Source organism: Prionailurus viverrinus, chromosome C1 (assembly GCF_022837055.1).
Source record: "Prionailurus viverrinus isolate Anna chromosome C1, UM_Priviv_1.0, whole genome shotgun sequence".
In the NCBI taxonomy this organism is placed as follows: Eukaryota; Metazoa; Chordata; class Mammalia; order Carnivora; family Felidae; genus Prionailurus; species Prionailurus viverrinus.
Genome location: NC_062568.1, coordinates 172,135,998 through 172,161,233, shown reverse-complemented (window position 1 = coordinate 172,161,233; position 25,236 = coordinate 172,135,998). Strand labels below are relative to the sequence as shown.

The 25,236-nt window shown below is 39.9% G+C and overlaps 1 protein-coding gene across 15 annotated transcripts in view; it reads right to left on the bottom strand.

The window, feature by feature from the left end:
• Positions 1 to 25,236, bottom strand: part of TUT4 (terminal uridylyl transferase 4) — a 217,202-nt gene that overhangs the window by 126,129 nt on the left and 65,837 nt on the right. For 12 of the 15 annotated variants that reach the window (XM_047869584.1, XM_047869590.1, XM_047869595.1 and 9 more), the window contains 2 exons: positions 18,222 to 18,434; positions 17,346 to 17,509 (listed from right to left, as the gene is read on the bottom strand). The gene's annotated coding sequence lies outside the window, so the exon portion shown is untranslated. Of the gene's footprint in view, positions 1 to 2,179; positions 2,311 to 17,345; positions 17,786 to 18,221; positions 18,546 to 25,236 lie in introns of those variants that run through there. The other 3 variants (XM_047869583.1, XM_047869585.1, XM_047869586.1) reach the window with 3 other exon arrangements.

The window sequence follows — 25,236 nt, the reverse complement described above, 5'->3', positions numbered from 1 at the left end:
TAAAAAATATATAGAGAATTACCATATGATCCAGCAATTCTACCCATAGCATATATTCCAAAGAGCTGAAACCCGGGACTCGAACAGCTATTTGTATGCCCATGTTCACTACAACATCATTCACAATAGCCAAAATGTAGAAGCAACCCAAGTGACTAACAGATGAATGGATAAGCAAATTGTGGTATATACAAAACAATGGAATTTTAGTCAGCCATTGAAAGAAATTCTGACACATGCTACAACATGGCTGAACCTTGACAACACTGTACTAAATGAAATGTCAGTCACAAAAGGACAAATTTGGGAGCACCTGGGTGGTTCAGTTAAGCATCCGACTCAGGTCATGAACAGGTCATGATCTCAGTTCATAGGAATCAGAGACCTGTGTTGGGCTCTGCGATGACAGCAAACAGCCTACTTGGGATTCTCTCCCTCTCGTTCTGCACCCCCCACCCCCGCCCTCTGTCTTTCTCTGTCAAAATAAATAAATAAACTTTAAAAAATAAAAGGAGAGGGGTGCCTGGGTGATTCAGTTGGTTGGGCATTATGATCTCGCAGTCCGTGAGTTCAAGCCCCAAGTCAGGCTCTGGGCTAACAGCTCAGAGCCTGGAGCCTGCTTCAGATTCTGTGTCTCCCTCTCTCTGCCCCACCCCACTCATGCTCTGTCTCCCTCCCTCTCTCTCTCAAAAATAAATACACATAAAAAAAGAACAAATATTGTATAACTCCAATTATAAGATATTTAAAATAAGTATATTCATAAAGACAGAAAATAGAACAGAAGTTATCAGGGAATGGAGGAAGAAGGGAATGAGAAGTAACTATTTAATGGGTTTCTGTTTGGGATGATTAAAAAAAGTTCTGGAAATAGTCATGATGATGATATAACATTGCGAATGCATTGATGCTACTAAGTTGTACATTTAACTGGTAAGTTCTACGTTATTTATATTTTTCAATAAAAAACTTAAAACTCAAGGGGCGCCTGGGTGGCTCAGTCAGTTACGCATCCAACTTTGGCTAAGGCCATGATCTCACAGTTTGTGGGTTTGAGCCCCGTTTCGGGCTCTGTGCTGACAGCTCAGAGCCTGGAACCTGCTTTGGATTATGTGTCTCCCTCTCTCTCTGCTCCTCCCCCACTCATGCTGTCTCTCTCTGTCACTCAAAGATAAAAAAAAATAAAACATTAAAAAAAATTTTAACTTAAAACTCAAAAAATTATAATCAAAATAATGTGCATGCACTGACCTTATGTAAGATATCATAGACCTCAAATCTTAATCACTCTCAAATAGCTAAAGGTTTTTTAAAAAATACTTTTTATATGGGTAAAATCAACTGACAGAATTTTTATGATCAAAGGCAAATGCAACTGTGCCCCCTTCTCTCAAAGCCAGTTTTGTGAATAAACAGGATTTCCAAACTAAATTACCTATATACTCACCCAAAGTCCAATTACGTAAAGCTTTCTGGATTGATTAGTCAATCTTTTTTCCTTCTTTGTTCATCTGGTAAGCCTCTTTGGACATTTTATTATATACTAGAATCTTTACCAGCAATAGACAAAATAAATTTAAGTTATGCTTCTTTTCACAAGCAATTTGTTGGCCTCACATTGCCAACTGTTTTAGGGTTTTTTTTTTTCCTAATGAGATATGGAGATTATGTGGATCCCCAAATTACCCAAGACACAATTTTCTTTTCTTCCTTATAATCAAGAATTAGCACTACAGATGAAAAGTTCTGTGCAAGATTTGCCAGAGAGCTCTTGATTCTTCTATTATCAAGCAGCTCCTGAGTATTTATAATGATATACTTAACACCTTTTGAGTGGGTTTACTTGTTTACTGGGGATACCTATTATATCCCGTAGATCCAAATATCATGATGTGTAACTGTGCTGGTCCTACAAAGCTTTTGAAATTTGACAAACTACAATTCAAAATAAGCCAGGTTACACTGCAGTAACAACCTCTTTAACTCAGTGCTGATCACAACATAAATTGATTTATTAACTCATGTAAAATCCTCTGTAAGTTCAGGTGCTCTCCAAGGCAGCTGTCCTTCATGCATCAGCTCAACATTCCAAGCTGCTTAATCTTATGCTACCTCTCACTTTTAATAAAACAGGGAGAGAAAGACTAGCACTGGTTAGTTTTGCTCACGTTTAATTTACCTTAACAGGTCACTGGGCTCCACCAAACTTCAAGGCACACAGCCCTCAGAATGCCTCAAAATAAAAAGTAGTAACAATTCTTATCACATTGGTACAAGGTGAAATATGGCAACCTCTTTGTCTCAATGCATGTTACTGTTTCCCTCCAATCCTTTTATTCAGGACTAATTTCATAAACATGTGATGTGTACCATCACATAGGGCTCCCATCTCAGAAAAGAAAGACTCTGTGCTTGTTTTAAAACTGCTGTCACTGCGGGGCCTGGGTGGCTCAGTCAGTTAAGCATCAGACTACTGCTAAGGTCATGATCTCATGGTTCGTGAGTTCAAGCCCTGCATCAGGCTCTCTGCTGTCAGCACAGAGTCCACTTTGGATCCTCTGTCTCTGTCTCTCTCAAACATAAACATTAAAAAAAAAAAAAAAGCTTCTGTCACCATCTTGAAATTCTTAATAATTTTATCTTTGAATTTGTGTTTTGTAGTCTAATGGGACAATGGAACATGCATAGGAGCAGTGGAGATACATGCAAAGTGCATGTCTGACATTCCTTTCTACTTCATTCTCATACAGCTTTGGTGATACACCATGAGCACAGAATTTCAGTGGATCCACAATATATGTGGGAGTTCAGCAAGACTTAAAGTGAGTGAGTATAAAGTAAGCATGTTGTCTACAACTAAGTAAGCAGTGGTACTAACAGCCGAAGAACCTTCATTTTCTATTTCAACCATAATTTGCTTCAAACACAGAACAAAGACAATGGTATTCTAAGAAACACGAATGACAAAAATGAAAAATAAAAACCTTTTATATCTTTTCTTACTCATGTTACTTCCCTGTATTAACCAACTAATTATGCTAAAAGTGATGACACAGAAAGAAAGGGAAAGATAGAACAAGTCACAGTTTCTTCTTGTTTCAGTCCTGCCATGGTCAAAGGTAGAGCATATTGGGCCACCTGGCTGGCTCAGATGGAAGAGCATGGGACTCTTCATCTCAGGATTGTGAGTTCAAGCCCCACCACACTGAGTGTAGAAATTATATATATTATATAATCATAACATACATATTATATGTTATATTATATATAATATATATATATTTTAAGTAGAGAGTGTTGATGGAATGTGCAAGTATAAGAAGTAAAATAAAAATAGTTGAGGCATAGGGGTGCTGGGTGGCTCAGTCGTTTAAGTGTCTGACTTCAGCTCACGTCGCAATCTCATGGTTCATGGGCTTGAGCCCCATGTGGGCTCTACACTGACAGCGCAGAGCCTGCTTGGGATTCTCATTCTCATTCTCTCTCTCTCTCTCTCTCTCTCTCTCTCTCTCTCTCTGCCCTTCCCCTGCTTGCTCTAAGTAAGTAAATAAATAACTTTATATTTTAAAAAATTAGTTGAGGGGCACCTAGGTGGCTCAGTCCGTTAAGTGTCCAATTCTTGATTTCAGCTCAGGTCATGATCTCATGATTCATCCCACTTTGGGATCCATGCTGACAGCATGGAGCCTGCTTGCGATTATCTGTCTCCCCTTCTCTTTGCCCCTTCCCCATGCTCCCTCTCTCAAAAATAAATAAACATTAAAAAAAAATAGCTGAGTTAAGTTTTGTGCGGTGTTTTCCGTGTTCTGGTAAAAATGAAATATGAATTCACAAACTATGAAATACCAGCAATTCCACATAAGAGTTAAATAGCCTTATATTTGCACTTAGAGATGACGCTACACAAAATAAAGATGAATAGTAAAACTTATGCTTAATAACTTAAATTTTTAAATTGTTCTATATTTAGAATAACATTTACAAGTAAATCAAAAATAAGTAAATGGGACGCCTGGATGGCTCAGTTGGTTAGACATTCAACTTTGGCTCTGATCTCGGGATTCTTAAGTTCAAGCTCGGCAGGGCTCTATGCTGACAGCTCAGAGCCTGGAGCCTGCTTCTGATTCTGTGCCTCTCTCCCACTCTCTCTCTCTTAAAAATAAACATTAAAAAATTTTTTAAATAAATTAAATACCTAAAAATTAAAGTAAATTAAAATCACCATAACAAGTTGAGAAAAAGATCGCAGAGGAAAAGAAAAAGCTTTATATTTTAGTAACTTGTTTAAGATTTTATTTTTAAGTAACCTCTACACCCAACATGGGGCTCAAACTTACAACCCTGAGATCAAGAGTGGCATGCTAAATCAGCTGAGCTAGTAGCCAGGAGCCCCTATATTTTAGTAACTTTATTACCAACTTTTTTCCTACTTTTTCAGCAAGGGCTTTGCATTTTCATTTTGCATTTCGCCCTGCAAATTACGTAGCTGGGCCTGCATTTGTTCAGGTAAATAAATATAAATCTAGAATTCGTTTTAACAAAGATCATTTGCCAACATTCACATATAAGGTGCTGGGTTAAAAGCTGAAGATACAATGATAAATAATGGGCTCATGCCTGAAAGGGGAGACAGTCATATAAACAAGTAATGACAATATATTATGTGACCATGTTATGGAAAGCCTGTGGAAAGAGCCTTAGAAAAGCGTTCATCATGGAGATAACAGTTGGGCTGAGAAAGAACTTCCCACTTAGGAGAGAAAGTGAGAAGGGATAGTCCTAATAATAAGACCTGTATATACTAAACAAAATGTATTTATAAAATTTTGGCAAGTTTTTTGGGACCATAAAATAGCATGCATAATGATGAATACAGGAGACGAACTGAGAATGTAAATTGGTGCACACATTTGCATACCAAGTCAGGTTTACACTTTAAGCAAAAATAAGACATAGATTTATAAGCAGAAGAGTGGCACAACTTCTGTTTTAGACTAACTTCAGAATAGGAAGACAGAGTGGAGAGAAAAATGAGATAAATCAGTAAAGTAAGTAATAGTAATTATCAGTAATAGTAAAAAGCATTTGCTTATTTAGGGCCTTATCATAAGCAATTTTAGTGGGGTTAGGAAGGGGAAAAGGCTGTGTTAAAGGAGTTTCTTTCTAGAAGAACCTTTCACACTCTTTAATATGCTAATAAGCACTGCAAATCTCTAAGAGAGAGATAATTTGCAACATTTCCCAGATTTATTGGACTAAAGAAACCTCTTTTGCCAGGACCACCACTGAAGAACTGTGAGGGACACAATTTTAACATTTTTCTATTAAAGAGAAGACAGCACTTAGTGAGGAAAGCAGAGGGCAGTAGAGGGCTTAAGATGGGGTAAAACAATAGGAAATGTGAGAAACAGAAAGAAATCTAACTAAAGTCCTGTCAAGCTGTATTAAGGGCCTGACTAAATATATAAAATACCAGTCTATTAATTTATACAATTAGAAAATATTTTAATTCACACTGGGTAGGGGGCTGACAGAATGAATATCTCAACAGAAATAAGGGGAAAAAAATAGTAATGATATGAGTGGGGGAAGGAATAAAGCCAAAAAGATGTTACATCCAGAGATTTAGGATAGTTCAGAAAACTAAAGAAATGAAAAGCATGCACATATCGGTATTTAGGAGAGTCTGATCAGAAGTAGAACCATTTTTGAACCACATTAATAGATGTGCCAAGGAACACAGAATTGAGTATCACTGGAATATAGAAATTAAGAAAAAATAAACTTAAGGTGTTAGATGACCTTCAATGTCCAACTGCCAATATGATGTCAAGAATTAATCCAGTATCAGGGCACCTGAGTGGCTCAGTCAGTTAAGCATCTGACTCTTGATTTCGGCTGAGGTCATGATCTCTGTGCTGACAGTACGGGAGTCTACTTGAGATTCTCTTCCCTTTCTCTGCCTCTCCCTACCCTCTCTCTCAAAATAAACATTTTCAAAAAAAATTTTTCAAAGAAAATTACATCCACTAACAGTGAATATAAGGGAATAACCTAGAGGTTCCTAGACTGAAATGACAAAATCAGATAAGAAATAATAGGCCCGGGGCGCCTGGGTGGCTCAGTCGGTTGGGCGTCTGACTTCGGCTCAGATCATGATCTTGCAGTCTGTGAGTTCAAGCCCCATGTTGGGCTCTGCGCTGACATCTCAGAGCCTGGAGCCTGCTTCAGACTCTGTCTCTATCTATCTCTACCCCTCCCCTGCTCTCACTGTCTCAGTCTCTCTGTGTCTCTCTCTCTCTCTCAAAAATAAAATAAAAACATAAAAGTTTTTTTTAAAGAAATAATAGGCAGCAGGTCACCCGCCTTAAAAGAAGAGGAACTACAGAGAAACAGAAAAGAATAAATAGATGGGGCGCCTGGATATCCCAGTCGGTGAAGCGTCTGACTCTTGACTCAGGCTCAGGTCATGATCTCACAGTTCATGGGTTCAAGCCCCACATCAAGTTCCGTGCTAACTGTTGGGAGACTGCTTGGAATTCTCTCTCTCTCAAAATAAGTAAACTTAAAAAAAAAAAAGAATAAATACATAATATGTATAAAAATATGAATCTGGTTTCCTGGCTGTGAGGAAAATAAGCATATTCTTACAGGATTAGAACAAAGTAATGGTTCTCAATCTTTTTTCTGTCCCAACACATCTGAGAAATAGAGAATATACATTCCCAACAGAAATAAAGAGGAACAAAAGAATGAGGAAGAGGGAGGATAAATGTGAGTGGTTCCTAAGGCCTTCCAAAATAATTATAAAAAGACTTCCTAAGGAAGTGTAACTCTCATATATTGAAAATCACTAGTTTAAAACTGCTGCTACCACAGAAAACTTAAATAAAGTTCCAAAGACAAACAATTTTTTATCTGTGTGACAGAATTCAAGACGCTATCACATAAGACAAGTTCCTGCAAAAAGTCCCAGAGCTCTTTCAGTTAAAAAAAAAAAAATTGTTTTTGAAGATACAGCATCAGCTAATACATGTCTAGTATGTTCATTCATTTATATTTACACATTTAGGAAATTAATACAGTCTTTTAGTATTTCCATTTTATACACTAATGAGGCACCCTAAGTTTGTGACTTGCCTAAAGTGACACAAACCAGACTGGTTTATAACTATAAGAAACAAGAGTCCCAATTTTTGTTTCAATGCTTAAGCACTAGGGTAGGTCTATTCATCTACACCAGAAGCAGTTCTCAAATTTTTTTATCTCAGGATGTGTTTATATTCTTAAAAATTACTTAAGATCCAAAGAACTTCTTTGTGTACGGATTATAACTACTGATACTCATGTCATTAGATATTAAAACAAATTTTTCACATACAAAAATACACTATTAACTCATTCTGTAAGGCCAGTATAACCCTAATACCAAAACCAGACAAAGACATCATAAGAAAATTATGGTCCGGGGCACCTGGGTGGCTCAGTCGGTTAAGTGTCTGACTTCGGCTCAGGTCATGATCTCACAGTTCGTGAGTTCAAGCCCCACATCAAGCTCTGCACCGATAGTGCAGAACCTGCCTGGGATTCTCTCTCTACCACTCTTTCTCTGCCCCTCCCCAATTCATGTATGCATGTGCTCACTCTCTCTCTCTCTCAAAAATAAATAAACTTAAAAACAAAATGTGGACCAATGTTTCTTATGAACATAGATGCAAAATTTTTCAACAAAATACTAGCAAACCAAAGACAGCAACAAAGGATTGTACCCCAGGATACCAAGTAGTATGTGTCCCAGGAATGCAAGGTTGGTTCAACATATGAAAATCACTCAACATAATACACCATATTAGTTGAATAAAGGACAAAAACCACAGTCATCTCAATAAATGCAAAATGCATTTGATAGGGGCATCTGAGTGGTTCAGTCGGTTAAGTTTCTGACTCTTGATTTCGGCTCAGGTCATGATCCCAGAGTGGTGGCATAGAGCCCACATCAGTCTCCAGGCTAAGCATGGAGCATGCTTAAGATTTTCTCTCTCCCTTCCTCTGCCCCTCTCACCTGCTCACACACTTTCTACAATAAAATTATTAAAAATGCATTTGATAAAACCTAACACCCTTTTATGATAAAACAACAACACTCAATCAACTAAGAATAGAAAGGAACTGCCTCAACCTGACAAAGCCCATCTAAGAAAAACCCACAGGTGACATCATACTTTATGGTGAAAGACTAGATGTTCTCTCCTCTAAGAGAACACAGGATGAGGATGTCTGCTGTCTCCAATTCTATTCATCATTGTACTACCCAGAGCAATTAGACAAGAAAAAGAAATTAAAAGTATCCAGATCAGGAAGGAAAAAATAAAACTATATCTAATTTGCAGATGACATGATCTTACATACAGAAAATCAGAAGAAATCCACAAAAAAATTTAGAGCTAGTAAATGAGTCCAGCCAGGTTGCTATCCAAAATCAATATACAAAAATTAGTTATATTTCTACACACTAGCAATGAACAACCCAAAAATGAAATTAAAAAAAAAAAAAACAATTTCATTTACAATAGCATCAAAAAGAATAAAATACTTAGGAATAAATGTAATAAAAGAAGAACAAAATTTGTACACTAAAAACCACAAAATGCTGTTGAAATAAATAGGTAAAGGCCTATTTAATGGAAATGAAAAGTAAGTGCACAAACATCTCATATTCACAGATTGGAAGACTTAATATTAAGATGACAATACCAGGGTACCTGGGTGGCTCATTCAGTTAAGCATCCCAACTCTTGGTTCCAGCTCAGGTCATGACTTCACAGTCTGTAAGTTAGAGCCCCACATCAGGCTCTGAACTGACAGTGTAGAGCCTGCTTGGGATTCTCTCTCTCTCTGCCCTCCCCCACTCACTCCCACACTCTCTCTCAAAATAAATAAACTTAAAAAAAAAAAAAAAAGATGACAATACTCCCCAGGTTAATCACCAGATTCAACACAATTCCTTTCAAAACTCCAGATGCTCTTTTTTTTTTTTTTTGGTCAGAAATTGATATACTGATCCTAAAATTCATATCAAATTGCAAGGGACTCTACAAAACAATCTTGAAAAAGAACAAAGTTGGAAGACTCACACTTTCAGATTTCAAAACTCTGTACAAAGCTACAGTAGTCAATACTGGGTGGTACTGGCGTAAGAACAAATATATATATAGATCAATGGAGAATCCAGAAACAATTGAGAACCCACAAATAAACACAGACATTTATGATCAATTGATTTTCAACAAGGATGCCAAGACCATTCAATAAGGGAAAGAACAGTCTTGTCAATTAATGGTGGGACAACTGGATAGCCACATGGAAAAGAATAAAGTTGAACATCTACCTCACACCACATACAAAAATTAACTCAAAATGGATCGAAGACCTAAATAGAAAAGCTAAAACTATAAAACTGTTCAATGAAAACAGAGGTATAAACTCTTATAATCCTGGATTAGGCGATTATTTCTAAGGTATGACCCCAAAGCACAAATACCCAAAGAAAAAATAAATCAAACTTTATTAAAACTGAAAACTTATGTTCTTCAAAAACATATTTTATTCAAAAAAATGAAAAAACCAACATGGCAAATCCTCAAAAAGCTAAATATAAATTTACTCTATGATCAGCAATTCCAATTCTGGATATATGCCCAAAGAGCTGAAAGCAGGGGCTCAAACAGATATTTGTATGCCCATATGCAAAGCAATATTACTCACAATAGCCAAAAGGTGGAAGGAACCCAAATGTTGATCAACAGATGAATAAACAAAATGTGGAATATAATACAACAGAATATTATTCAGCCTTAAAAAGAAAGAAAATTTTGACACATGTGACAACATGGAAGAACTTTGAAGACACTGTGCTAAATGAAGTATCAGTCACAAAGGGACAAATATTGAGGGGCAGTCAGCTGGCTCAGTCATTGGAGCACGTAACTCTCAATCTCAAGGTCATGAGTTCAAGCCCCACATTGGGTGTGGAGTGTACTTAAAAAAAACAAAAAGGACAAAAATTGTATGACTCTAATTACATATAGTAATCAAATTCATTGTGACAGAAAGTAGAATGGTAGTTTCTAAGGGGTGGGAGGAGGGAATGGGAAGTCATTGCTTAAAAGGTACAGAGTTTTAGTCTGCAAAAAATGAAAAAGTTCTGGGGATGGATAGTGGTGACAGTTTGCACAACAATGTGAATGTACCTAATGTCACTGAATGTACTCATAAAAATCATTAAAATGGTTTAAAATGGTAAATTTGGTGTTAGGAATATTTTACCACAATTTTTTTAAGTTTATTTATTTACTTTGAGAGAGAGAGAGAGCATAGAGGAGACAGGGGGAGAGAGAGAATCCCAAGCAGGCTCCACACCATCAGCACAGACTCTGAAAAAGGGCTTAAACTCAAAAACCTCGAGATCATGACCTGAGCTGAAATTAAGAGCCAGACACTTATCCAGCTAAGCTACCCAGGCACCCCTATTTTATAACTATTAAAATTTTAAAAAAGAAATTGAAAAAACAACCCACAAAAATGGAAGAACATTTTTACAAATTATATATCTGATAAAAAGTCCAGTATCAAAAATATATAAAGAATTCTTACAACTCAGGGGCGCCTGGGTGGCGCAGTCAGTCGGTTAAGCGTCCAACTTCAGCCCGGTCACGATCTCGCGGTCCGTGAGTTCGAGCCCCGCGTCAGGCTCTGGGCTGATGGCTCAGAGCCTGGAGCCTGTTTCCGATTCTGTGTCTCCCTCTCTCTCTGCCCCTCCCCCGTTCATGCTCTGTCTCTCTCTGTCCCAAAAATAAATAAACGTTGAAAAAAAAAAAAAAGAATTCTTACAACTCAACAATAAAAAGACAAATAACTCCGGCACTTGGGTGGCTCAGTCAGTCAAGCATCCAGCTCTTGACTTGGGCTCAGGTCATGATCTCATGGTTAGTGGGATTGAGTCCCGAGTCTGCCTCTGCACTGACAACTCAGCTGCTTGAGATTCTCTCTCTCTCCCTCTCTCCCTTCCCTACATTTGAGTGCACACACTCTCTCTCTGCCTCTCCTTCAGAATAAATAAACTTAAAAAAAAAAAAAAAAGGACAGCCTAGTTTTTTTAAATAGGCAAAGGATGTGAGTAGACCTTTCTCCAAATAAGATATACAAATGGCCAAAAGGCATATGAAGAGATTGTCAACATCATCATCATCAGTTACTAGGGAAATGCAAATCAAAACCACAATGAGATACCACTTCACCTACTAGGATGACTATAATTAAAAGATGGGGGGGGGGGGGGGCACTTGGTTAGCTCAGTAAGTTGAACATCTGACTTTTGACTTCAGCTCAGGTCATCATTTCGTGGTTCGTCAGTTCAAGCCCCGCATGGGGGCTCTGTGCTGAGCATGGAACCTACTTAAGATTCTCTCCCTCTCTCACTCTGTCCCTCTTCCCCACCTGCTCTCTTCTCTCACAAAAGAAAAAAGAAAAAAGAAGAAAGATGAACAATAACAAGTATTGGTGAGGATGTGGAGAAATTAGAACTCTCATACATTGTTAGTGGGAATATAAAATGGTGCAGTCTTTTAGGAAAATAGTTTGGTAGGTCCTTATAAAGTTAAACTTAAATGTAACAAAACACTCAGCAATTCCACTCCTGGGTGTATACCCAAGAGAAATGAAAACATACATCCACAAAAACTTTCACATGAATTTTCATAGGAATATTATTCATAATAGCCAAAAAAGTGGAAATAAGCCAAATGACTATCAAATGATGAATGGATAAACAAAACATGGTATCTCCACAGAACACATTCCATAGAATGAAGTATTGTAAAAAGGAATGAAGTACTAATACTTGACATAACATGGACAAACCTTGAAAACATTTTGCTTAGTGAAAGAAGTCAGGCACAAAAAGCCACACACATATGATCCCATTTACATGACATGTCCAGAACCAGCAAATCCACAGACAGAAAATAGCTTAGTGGTTGCCAAAGGCTTGGAGCAGAGGCAAATAAGGAGTGACTGCTAATGGACACAGGATTTCTATTCTTTTTTTAATGTTTATTTTTGAGAGAGAGACAAAATACAAGCAAGCGGGGGGGTGGGGGGGGGGGGGAGGTAGACACAGAATCTAAAGCAGGCTCCAGGCTCTCAGCTGTCAGCAGAACCCAACGCAGGGGCTCAAACTCAGGAATGGCAAGATCATGACCTGAGCCCAAGTCAGACACTTAACCAGCTGAGCCACCCAGGCACCCCCAGGATTTCTTTTTGGAAAGATGAAAATGTTCTGGAATTAGATAGTGATGGTTACAGAACCTTATGAATATATACTTAACACTATACTTTAAAAGGGTGAGTTTTATTTGGTTTTGTTTTTTGAGAGAGAGAGAAAGCATGCGGGGGGGGCAGGCAAGAGGGGGAGGAAGAGGGAAGAGGAGGGGGGGAGAGGGAGAGAAGGGGGAGGGGGGAAGAGAGGGGGACAGAGAGGGGGACAGAGAAGGGGAAGGGGGAAGAGAGGGGGGAGAGAGAGGGAGGAGGGAGGGGGGAGGGGGAGAGAGGGGGAGAGAGGGAGAGAGAGGGAGAGAGAGGGAGAGGGAGAGAGAGAGACAGACAGACAGACAGACAGACATGGAGAATATCAAGCAGGATCTATGCTCAGCGCTTTCTGACTGGGGGTTTGATCCCACAATCCTGGGATTATGTTATGACCTGGGCCAAAATCAAGAGCTGGATGTTCAACCAGCTAAGCCAGCCAGGTACCCCTGACTGATCAATTTTAATGATAATTATTTAAACTACGAGGTACAAGACAGACAAAATGCAAGCAGATTTCACTATTATGTATAATTCATACTTTATGTTCTTACAACATACAGTAATACCTTGGATTGCGAACAACTTGTTCTGCAAGTGTTCTGCAAGATGAGCAAACATTTCCAATAAATTTTAATGTCATAAACAAGCAACGTCTTGCAATACCAGTAGTACATGACACCCAATGTCACATGATCACAACTGAGCCAATGGTGCTTGAAATTCACTTTGATATACAAGTGCTTTGGATTACAAGCATGTTTCCAGAAGAATTATGCTCACAAACCAAGGTTTTTTTCTCACAACATATTTCTGACAACCTATGTAACTATACTGAACACCCCCTGCATATTAAATTAAAAAAAATTTTTTTTAACCTTTATTTTTTAGAGAGTGTGCATGCACATGGGAGAGGGGCAGAGAAAGAGAGAGAGAGAATCCCAAGTAGGCTCCATGTTCTCAGCACAGAGCACGATGTGGGGCTTGAACTCACAAACAATGACATCATGACCTGAGCAGAAATCAAGAGTCAGCCGCTTAACCAACTGAGGCACCCAGGCACCCCTGCATACTAAATTCTGACAACCCAAGCTTGAGCTGCAACACAGTATAGTGGTTGAGAGCTCTGACTCCAGACTCAGATACCCTGAATATGAATGCTAACTCTGAGGCAAAGTAGCTGTGAAATCTTGTCCAAGATACTTAACCCTTCTGCACCTCTTTTCCTCACCCGTAAATGAGGATAACACCAAAAGGTTGTTGTGAAAACTGAATTAATACTTAAGCTCTTTAGAAAGAGGGGCACCTGGCTGGCTCAGTTGGAAAAGCATATACAACTCTTGATCTCAGGGTCATGAGTTCAAGCCACACATTGGGTGTGGAAATTACTAAAAACAAACAAGTAAATTAAAAAATTTGTAAAAAGATCTTTAGAAAGAAATTACACATCGCAAATATGCAGTAAGTTATCTATTATCATTGTAAATCAAATACCCACTTAAAACTACCACACTATTTGGGCACCTGGCTGGCTCAGTGGGTGGAGCATGTGACTCTATCTCAGGGTTGTGAATTTGAGTCCTTCGTTGAGTGTAAAGATTACCTAAAAATAAAATCTTTGGGGCACCTGGGTGGCTCAGTTGGTTAAGTGGCCAACTCTTGATTTCAGCTTAGGTCATGATCTCACTGTTCATGAGTTTGAGTTCCCCATCAGGCTCTATGCTATCAGCTGGGAGCCTGCCTGGGATTCTCTCTCTGCCTCTCCCCTGCTTGTGTGCTGTCTCTCTCTCTCTCTCCAAATAAGTAAACACTAAAAAAAATAATAATAATAACAAAATCTTTGAAAATTAATAAATAAAACTACCAGACGACTGACTTACAAACATACTGATTTCGTCTTGAAAGTACAGGCTACTTTGTGCAAAGATTAAGACTTTGCACATCTTTACTGATGAACACAGAGCTTGCAGGAAGCCCACACTCCCCAATTCCCCCATGCTATTGCTTTCCAGTACTAAACTAGAAAGTAGTCAACTAACCCTTAGGAGTGAAAAAACTTCCTAAGAAACTATAACAAGGTTATTTCCCCCAGAGGTATTTTTATGGCAAAAGAACCTTCTAAGAAATTTAACATTCAGGATCCTCAAAAAAACAATGTGAATTATAGCAACTACTAAGAGGAGAAAAGAGTGGCATGGAAAAGGTGGCTTGACTATCCACTGAAAACAGGGCTAAACTCTGTTGGTATAAGGAAGCTGAAGAGAAAGAAATATTAAAGTTGGAGTCAGAAAACACACTTCTAATCACAACTCAACCACTAGCTCTCATTTGGTAAAATTGAAAGGCCTTAATTCAAAATACACAATAACTTTCACAATCTGACTACTGTTTCCAAACATTTCTCTCACCACTCTACCCATAAATCCTCAATTCCCGCCACACTGAATTTCTCACTTTTCTACTCTGAGCCCCATAACAACTTATCTTTGCATATGTTATTCACTAACTGTGAGACCATGACCTGAGCTGAAATCAAGAGTCCACTTAACCAAATGAGCCACCCAGGCACCCCTCACATATCCTGCTTTAAACTAGCATTTTTCCCTTGTTTTAGGTATTTCTGGAACTGTTCTTTTTTAGAACATATTTCTGTCTGCAGTAATGACTTTCAATGAATTTTGTAAAATTATTTTACCAATTCTAGCATTTGTAGTTTACGTTAGAAAGTAACACATCTCACTGAATTGTTATATCAAAATGGTCTGATTTTTTTTTTAAGGATAAACAAAATGTACCAGTATCAGCGTCTCCGGGTAAGGCTTACTGATGGTCTGGAAACAAACTTTCTGTAGGAAATAAAGTCAAACACCATTCTCTACCCACAGATCCTGATTTGACATTCTATAAATAACACATTAAAAAAAACACACACACAAACACAGCATAATTAATGATGCTTATTATGCATGTCAAGGTTAACTCTGAGGTCAAAAAAAGTTCTCTACTTACTAAACTGAATCTGCTCTGAGAACTAATAAAAATTCTCTTTAAACAGTTTTTTATTAATCAGAAATATTAATAATTGCCATTGTAACTTGATTTTAAGTTTTAAAATTATAACAGACACTGTACTGTTCTAGTTTAATGAACTAAAATTAAATGTAATTCACGGTGTGACTTAGGAATTACAAAATTGAATTAAACTTTTAAGTGCATGATAACATCTTATAAATTTATCTGCTAACAACCTGACCTAGGACAATGAAAAGACCTTAGTTTCCCCTTTGTATTTAGACGTTTGCTACACTTAAAACATTAAATGTCAATAACTTTCACTTCCGCTTCTGTATTATTTCAAGGAAGCTTTACTTTTTCATTTTCCACACTAGTCAAATGAAAAATTGAAAATAGGAAAATTTACCAAAAAGAGCTCTTTTTCAAACCAACTTTCTTTTGTTTATATGAAACGTCACATTTTTAAAGCCTAAAACGGCTTAAAATTCTTATCTTCCCAAAAGTATGATTTTTAAGAAGCACCCTTTAAAATGTGTTTATAAAAGCATCATAGCACACTAGACACTAGTGAATTCGTTAATACAGCATTCTAAATGAAGTAATATTTCATAATTTTACACGTTGTGACTAATAAGTACTAGGATGCAATGCTGTGCAGCTATTTTCAAGGAGACATTACAGGGTGCTGAGCCTAAAGAAAATTTCAGCGTACAATCTACTCATATACAGAACATGTTGACTGACACAACAAAAAAAGTCAACTTTTTTTAACCATCCACAATTCACCGCCTTATTATGGCACTCTCTCTAAATGGTCGTATCCAGTTGGGATTCTCCAATTTTATTAGCTAATAGTTCTCATTACTTTAAAAACAGAAACAGGATACGTTCTGTTTCACCAAGTATTACACGTTTCACTACTACAAGACTTGGCAGGGGGAGGGGGACATTTAGGAAACAAAAGGTAATCTGATCCACTCCAGCTAATTACTAAATGCACGCCAACAATACACAATTTGAATTGCGTTTCTAGTCACTAAGAAGATCACAAAAGGAGGCTGAATGTCCAATGTGTAAGGACTAGTTTTGTATCAAAAATATATCAAAATGAAGAAACAGGGTATACGGAAACAAGATCTCGCACAAGGTTCAAAATTCATCTGATTAAAGATCTGATAAACTTACGATAATAAAATGTTCAATTAGCGTCGTTAAAATAACAGTAATTCATCCCATTCAGGTATGACTAAAAATCCCGATGATGTGCTTCTTTCGGGTCTAAATATCTCATTCTTTTACAATCCGGATACCAAACGGACCCGAAACCTCTCGCGGAGGCGTGCAACACACACGGCTGGTGCTGTCTGTTTACAAATACGAATCTCACAGTTTCCCACGTCAAAAGCGTTCATTACCACCATTCGACTGGGGGGCGGGGGAGAGAGAAGGCGGGCAAGCAAGAAACGAAATCTATACAGGCACCTCTGCCTTCCCTCTTCCCGAAAAGGGTGAGCTTGTGTATTACAGGAGTGTGTATATTTACATGTTATATATGTACGTCCGTGTCTAAGCGGGGATGAAAGAAAAGGCATACATGACAAGGAATCGTACTGGACCCAAAAGAATGCTTACGCCAATCCCGTTAACTCAAAATCCACCTCCCGAGGTCTACAGGTTTCGGCCCGGGGCCGAGAACCTCAGCCTCTCTGTGAAGTTCGGCCCCCAAAGCGCCCCAATGCCCTCCTCAGGCCGCCAGGCCGCCGCCCCTACCTCCCTTATCTCTGCCTTTCCTTGGGACACCCGAAGCCCATTCCCGCAAAGAAAGAAGTGTCAGGCCCCAAGGGGGCGACTGGGCCCCCGACACCTGCGAGGCGCGGCACCTGAGGAGGCGGACAGGGGGCCGCCTGGCCTTCCCCGAGCACACCCCCTCGGCGCGGAGCGCTGAGTCGCGGCCGGAACCTCCGTACCTGAGAGGCCCGCGAGCTACAGGCGCGCGCGGCGCCTCCTCATCTCAGTGGCTCCCGCTCCCCCCGCCGCCTCCCGCTGCCGCCGCCGCCGTCACTGCCGCCGCCGCTGGAGGCCGGGACACGACGAGCTCAGGACTCCACCGCCATGTCCGCCGCGCCGCGAACTGCATTGTGGGGGGGAAGGGATGGGGTGGGGGAGGAGGAGGGAGAGGGAGAGAAAAAGGAGGACCCGCTGAGGGGAGGGGGCCGAGGGGGAGCCAGGGAAGGGGGGAGGGGAGAGAGGGACGGAATCTTGATGAGTCCTGACCCCGAGGGTTGGGCAGGGGAGAGTCGCGGAGGAGACCCTGGAGAGGAGACGCAGAGGGTTGAGTTCAGGGGTACCCCCCCCTTAGTTCTGGGGGCCCGTAGGCGCCGCTTAAACCGGGGAGAGTGGGGGCGGTAAACACCAATGGGGGGAGGGGTTGCGTTTGGAGGCTTGTGGTGGCGTCGTGAAACAATAGGGAGGGGCCGAGGTGGGAGGGCAGCACACTCACACTCAAAGCCGAGGGAAAGGGCGCGCGCGCGCGCGAGGACACTCGTTAGCCCGGGAGGAGGGGGCGGGGCCCTCCAGCGTTGGGGGAGGGTCGAAGTCACCACGGGCTCGCGGGGAGGGGCGGGGCCACCGAGCCGGGGTCGCTAGGTCCCGGTACCCGCCTACCCGCCGGGGCCCCACTGGGGAGACGGAGGACGCCGGCATGCCTGCGGAGGCCCGGGCTTGCGGGCACGGCCGCGCCACTCAGCTCTAGCTCCTGGGCTGCGGGCCGCCCTACCAAGGCCCCCAAACGAGAAGGACCAGAAAGCCGCCTCCACGCCTTCCTCCAAAAGCTGTCCCCTCACCTCACAAGGAGGCCAGGCGCTGGACGTGCACCTTGTGGCCTGGCACACGGACCCGGCCTGACCTGTGCCTCCGTGGACCCTCGGCGCCTAGCGCGGGCTTCTGAGCATCAAGGTGGAGCTAGACGAAGGAAGCCGGGGTCGACACCCGCGTATTCACCTTTGCCACCAGTCCACCAAAGCTGGAATTCTTTTCTTCTTTAAAATGTAGCCAACCTAGGAGTTAAGGAGCTCAGCAGAAAAATCTCAAGAGCATCCCCCCACCCCGGGGAAGATTTCAGAATCATTTCTTTAGTTTCACTTGGGTTTGCAATCGACCCATGGGCCCCTCCTTCCTTTGCTTTTAATGTGTTAGGTTCGTCTGCATAGTTATTTAAAGTCACGATCCGAGAGAACCTATGATTTAATTAGTTTTTTTTTAAGACCCCACCATGGACATTATTTAACCAACCTCTGACCTCAAAGCTGGACAAATCACACAACTACAATCCTTGCCTTTGACACACACACTAAGCAGGAAAAGAATGTAACGGGTGGACAAGGGTGGACACGGTGAACGAGGATGCTAAATCTTACGTGTTTACAAAATATTGCCTTATGAAATTTCTTATAATATGTCTCAGAGGATAGAACCTATGTGTAGTCCATCTACTTCTCACTACACCTCAGAACTGGATACTTATTTATCTGTTCATGTACATAAGAATTTGAAGCTTGTGAGAAGGGACCAAGCATTGCCCAGTAAGTGCTAAGCCTTGAGCTAGGGACTTCACATATTTCACCCCGTTTAACCCTCATAACAATCCCATGTGGTCAGTACTATTGCTCTCATTTACAAAGGAAAAACCAGAGCTTTGAAAATAAGTGCATTTACCCCTATTTGTCTGATGCCACATGGCCCCAATACAGTGCAGAGAGTAGTGGATTTCAAGTCAAAAGAGCCCTGCTTGGCTTCAGAACCTAGCTGGATCACTGGACAAATGGCACCCTCTGAGTTTCCTCATCTCTAAGTTTTTAAAGGCAAAAAAGACTACTTCACAGGGATGATGTAAGAAAAACAGCAGGACACAAAAGTTGAAGCCTATAGAGACATGAAGATGATACCAACACGTCCTTCACTTTAGTGAGTGATACAATGTCCTTGGAACAAGTTCAGTTGAATAAAATTTCCTGATTACTTAATAAGAGCAAAGCATTGAGTTCAGTACCAGATTCCCATCTCCAAAAAGTTCACCATTAAGCAAGGAAGGTGGTTCTATTAAGCTATAACAAAAGCAAGGGGTCATATGAACAAGGGCCTGGGCTAATATAGAGGAAAGCACTGTAAATTTCACCTGGGTGAGGCTGGAAGGGAAGAGGTAGAAGCTGGGCCTTGGAGGCTTGCCTGCTATGTGCCAGACACATGCTTGATTCAGAGAACATCATTTAGTCTGAAGTGTGCAGAAGATAATGAGTATGAAAATAAAAGCTGGGGGCAGATTGAGAATCCCAGTACCTCTCTGTTCTTATCCCTTCCAGATGACTCTATCACCTTTCCTATTCCTCCAGACCCAGCTCAACTCCTATCTCCTTTATTAAATATACCTGATCACATCCCCTGCCTCCACTAAATGAAATCCATCCTTTCTCTAGATCCTTACATGTTACTTTTATAAGTATGACCCCAATAGAATATAAACTTGAATACAAATACTTATATTTGTATTCCTTATAATACATACTTGCTGAGTTAAAATTTTGGGCAACTAAAATTGTATATAGTCAGAAAGTATATGTAGAACACTACATATACTTTTGGGCAACTAAAATTGTATATAGTCAGAAAGTATATGTATAAAATTGTAGATAGTCAGAAAGTATATGTAGAACAAATATTATTTCTACCTGAATAATCAGAAAACTTAGTACATAAGAGGTTTAATTAGAAACCAGGATCATACAGGAAGTCACAGGCAGGACTAGACCAGTCCTGTGTTCTTTCCATTGAATCACAGCTCATTGAGAAATAAGATGGTAAATGACTGCTCTACAAAAATAGGAGTCACTGAGGAGGGCACCTGGGTGGCTCAGTCACTTAAGCATCTGGCTTCAGCTCAGGTCATGATATCACAGTTCATAAGTTGGAGCCCCACACTGGGCTCTCTGCTGTCAACACAGAGCCCACTTCAGATCTTCTATCCCCCGTCTCTCTCTGCCCCTTCCCCACTCATGCACTTTCTCTCTCTCTCTCTCTCTCTCAAAAATAATAAATTAAAAAAATTTTTTAAATACACTGAGGACTTACATCTGGTACTTGCAAGGAAGACATTCATAATTGTGGTTAAGTCTCTAAATTTAGCCTTCCAGTCCAGAAGTTCTGGGAACAATTTCATCTAAACTCAGGTGAAAATTACTGATAGCAAAAGTCTTATTTCATCATATATAATGAGAAATATAAATGCCCAGTGGATCAATATTCATATTATATTCTCTTCCTAGGTGACAGAAAAGCCTATAAAGCAAAAGATATGTTCAAAGTTTAAAACTTTTGTAATGCTTACAAATACACAATACCAAAGATCCTACAGTATGTTTCCACCTGAAAGACAGTGTAAAGGACCTATTCCTTTGTCTTTTTGCATTCTTAAAATTAAAGAATCTAAAATATGTTTAAATGTCTATTATTTGGGTGCCTGGCTGGCTTAGTTGGTAGAGCATGTGACTCTTGATTTCAGGGTCATGAGTTCAACCCCTACATTGGGCACAGAGCTTACTTAAAAAATAATAATAAATGTCTATTATATAGTAAACATTCACCAAATGTTAATTCCCTTTCTTATTAAAATTGAGTCATAGGATCAACAAGACTTAAATGACTTATCAAATGTGTTGTGCATGTTAGAGATGAAGGCTTTCATGTGAACAAGGCCATTCTTGTCCAGGGAAGTTTCTCCAGTGCCAACTCTCAACAATGAGTAGAGGCTGCTGGTGCACGGTTTAGGAAAAGAACCTAAAACTCAATCGAGGCATAATAAGAAAGAATGATGAATTAATAATATCTGCCATGATGCAGAATGGGAGAGTCCAGCACATGACAGATATTTAGCATTCCTATTGTTAGGCAGAGGAAACATAAAAATGTACTATGTGGTTTGTTTGTTTTTTTTAAGTTTATTTACTTATTTGAAAGAGAGAGAGCAGGGGAAGGGCAGAGAGAGAGGGAAAGAATCCCAAGCAGGCTTCCCACTGCCAGCACAGAGCCTGATGTAGGACTCGAACTCACGAACCAAACCCAGAGATCATGGGTTTGAAATCAATCATGGAGCTGAAATCAAGAGTCGGTGCTTAACCAAGGGAGCCACCCAAGCGCCTCTGGACTACATGTTTCAAAGAATACTTATGGTGGGCACCTGGGTGGCTCCCTCAGTTAAGCGTCCGACTGTGGCTCAGGTCATGATCTCACAGTTCGTGAGTTTGAGCCCCTAGTGGGGCTCTGTGCTGGCAGCTGGGACACTGGAGCCTGCTTTGGATTCTGTGTCTCCCTCTCTCTCTACCCCTCCCCTGCTCGTGCTCTGTCTCTGTCTCTCTCTCTCTCTCTCTCTCTCTCTCAAAAATTAATAAACATTAAAAAGAAATTAAAAACAAAAAAAAGAATACTATGGCATGGGGGCCTGGCTGGCTCAGTTAGAAGAGCATGCAACTCTTGATCTCGGGGTCGTGAGTTTAAGCCCCATGTTGGGCATAGAGCAGACTTAAAAAAAAAAAATCATAGGGGCACCTGGGTGGCTCAGTTAGTTAAGCATCCAACTCTTGATTTCGGCTCAGGTCATAATCTCACAGTTTATGGGATCAAGCCCTGTGTCAGGCCCTGAGCTGAACCTGCTTGGGATTCTCTCTCTCTCTCTCTCTCTCTCTCTCTCTCTCTCCCTCTCTCTCTCTCTCTCTCTCTCTCTGTCCCTCTCTTCTCTGTATGCACACTCCTTAAATAAATAGACATTTATAAATAAATACATAAATACATAAATAAATAAACAAGCATACATGTCTATTATATAGTAAACATTCACCAAAAATTAATTCCCTTTCTTTTTAAAATTAAATTTGTTCTCATCTGCCCCAGTTTGGATTTCATGTGCCCTTATACTCACAGTAGCACATGTGTGTACCTGCTACCCATTGATTCCATTTAGTTTGTTCCTAGGATTCTATGTGTGGAATTTTAAGCTATAGCCACACCCTTTAGCTTACTTCCTTGAAGCATTAGAAACAGTCTGTTTTATTAAGATGGTTGTTTTATTTTTTTTTTAATTTGAGTAAGATCTGAGAATTAAAAATGACGGATCTCACAATACAGTTAGTTAGATATATCAAGAACACAGAGGGGCGCCTGGGTGGCGCAGTCGGTTAAGCGTCCGACTTCAGCCAGGTCACGATCTCGCGGTCCGTGAGTTCGAGCCCCGTGTCAGGCTCTGGGCTGATGGCTCAGAGCCTGGAGCCTGTTTCTGATTCTGTGTCTCCCTCTCTCTCTGCCCCTCCCCCGTTCATGCTCTGTCTCTCTCTGTCCCAAAAATAAATAAAAAACGTTGAAAAAAAATAAAAAAAAAAAAAAAAAAAAAAAAAGAACACAGATACCTGGCAGGAAATGATGCTATATAGGTAGCCTGGGACCACATCTTAAGGGTTATGTATGCCATTTCAAAAAGCAGGCCCTTATCCTGAAGTTAATGGGCAGTCCTGGAATATTCACAAGCAAGGAAGAGAAATGATCAGACCTACCTTCTACAGCAAAACTTACAGGTGATCATCCAACTTCCGTTTGAATATCTGTAGTTATAGAGTTCATTCTTTAATCTAGCTATTCCAGATGTTAGAAATTCTTCCTTCACTAAGTTGAAATCTTTCTTCTATAATGTCTTGTTGGGTTTTGTTTTGTTTTGTTTTGTTTTGTTTTGTTTTGTTTTGGTAATTCTGATCTCAAGAGAAACATAAGCCCTCTTTTTCTTCATATATAAAAACAACGATGTGAACTAGATGAACTAGGCAGGAAAGGGGTTTGAGGTCTACAATTCTGACATGAACTCCTTTTAAGTCAGCTGTTTTACCTCCTTCTAAAATCATTTCTCTTTTGTTTTCTCTAAAACAAAAATGAGATCCAACTCCATTCTAACAACCTCCTTATGACCAATATAGTGTGTTAAGACAATCTGATTCATCTTTGTATCCTATGAAATGCCATGCACTCTATCCAAAAATAAACCCTCACCTATATGGTGAGGCACCCATGGCAGTAATTTTTTGGATATGACACCAAAGGCACAGACAACCAAAGAAAATAAAGACAAACTGGACTTTATAAAAATTAAATTTTTGTGCATCAAAAGACAGTATCATCAGAGTAAAAAGGCAACCGAGAGAATGGGAGCAAATGTTTGCAAATCCTATCTCTGATAAAGGATTAATATCCAGAATATGTAGAGAACTAGAAGTCAACAACAACAACAAAAAAACATATTCAAAAAACGGGCAAAGGACTTGAATACACAACACTCCAAAGAAGATCTGCAAATGGCCAATGAGCACATGAAAAGATGCTCAACATCACCAATCATTAGGGAAGTGCAAATCAAAAGTACAATGAGATGTCACCTCACATTCATTAGGATGTCTACTACCAAAAACAAAAACAGGGACATCTGGGTGTCTCAGCTGGTTGAGCATCGGACTTTGGCTCAGGTCATGATCTCATGGCTCATGGGTTCGAGCCCCGCGTCAGGCTTTGCACAGATAGCGTGGAGCCTGCTTCGTATTCTCCATCTTCTTCTTTCTCTGCCCCTTCCCCACTGGTGCACACATGCTCTGTCTCTCTCAAAAATAAAATAAACATTAAAAGAAAAAACATAGAAAACAATAAGTATTGGTGTGGGTATGGAGAAATTGGAACCCCATGAGCATTGTTGATGGGAAAGTAAAATGGTGCAGCCACAGTGGAAAACAGTATAGTGGTTCCTCAAAAAATTAAACATAGAATTACCATATGATCCAGCAATTCCACTTCTGAGCAAATACTCAAAGGAATTGAAAGCAGAGATTTATACACTCATATTCATAGCAGCATTATTCACAATAACTAACAAGCAAAAGCAATCCAAGTGTCCATTGACAGATGAATGGATAAGCAAATTGTGGTATATACATACAGTGGAATATTATTTGGCCTTCAAAAGGAAGGAAATATTGATACATGCTACAACATGAATAAACCTTAAAGACATTGTGCCAAATAAAATAAGCCAGCCACAAAAAAAACAAAACAAAACAAATACTGTGTGATCCCAGTTATAGGGGGGTACTTAAAGTAGCCAACTTCACAGACAGTAGAATGGTGGTTGCCAGAGGTTAGGTGGAGAGGAGAATGAGGAGTTGTTTAGTAAGTATGGAGTTTCAGTTTTGCAAGATGAAAAGAGTTCAAGAGATAGATGATGGTGATAGCTGCATGACCATAAAACTATACTTAGTACTACTGAACTGTACACTTGAAAATGATAAAGATGGTGACCTTCATGTTATGTGTATTTTAGCACAATTTTTTTTAATTGTAAAAAACGGGGTGCCTGGGTGGCTCAGTCAGTTAAGCATTGAGCTTTTGATCTCAGCTCAGGTCTTGATCTCAGGGTCATGAATTCAAGCCACACATTGGGCTCTGTGCTAGGTGTGAAGCCTACTAAATAAGTAAATAAACACACAAACAAACAAATAAATGTAAAAGCAGATATCATTCACTCTGATGAGTTCTGGAGCTGCAAATCTCTCTTCCCTCAAAGAACTCTTAGAAATGTAAACAGATAATAATACAACATGATAATTGTCATAATAAGGATATGTATAAAGTATTATGAGGATACAAACAAGGGATAATTAGTTTTGCCTGGGAGAGAAAAATCATTTGTTAGGGAAAGAATGACCAATAAAGGTTTGTATAATAAATATCCTTGAAATGTCCTTATAGAGTGAAGGAGACTTAGCCATTTAGAGAAGAAAA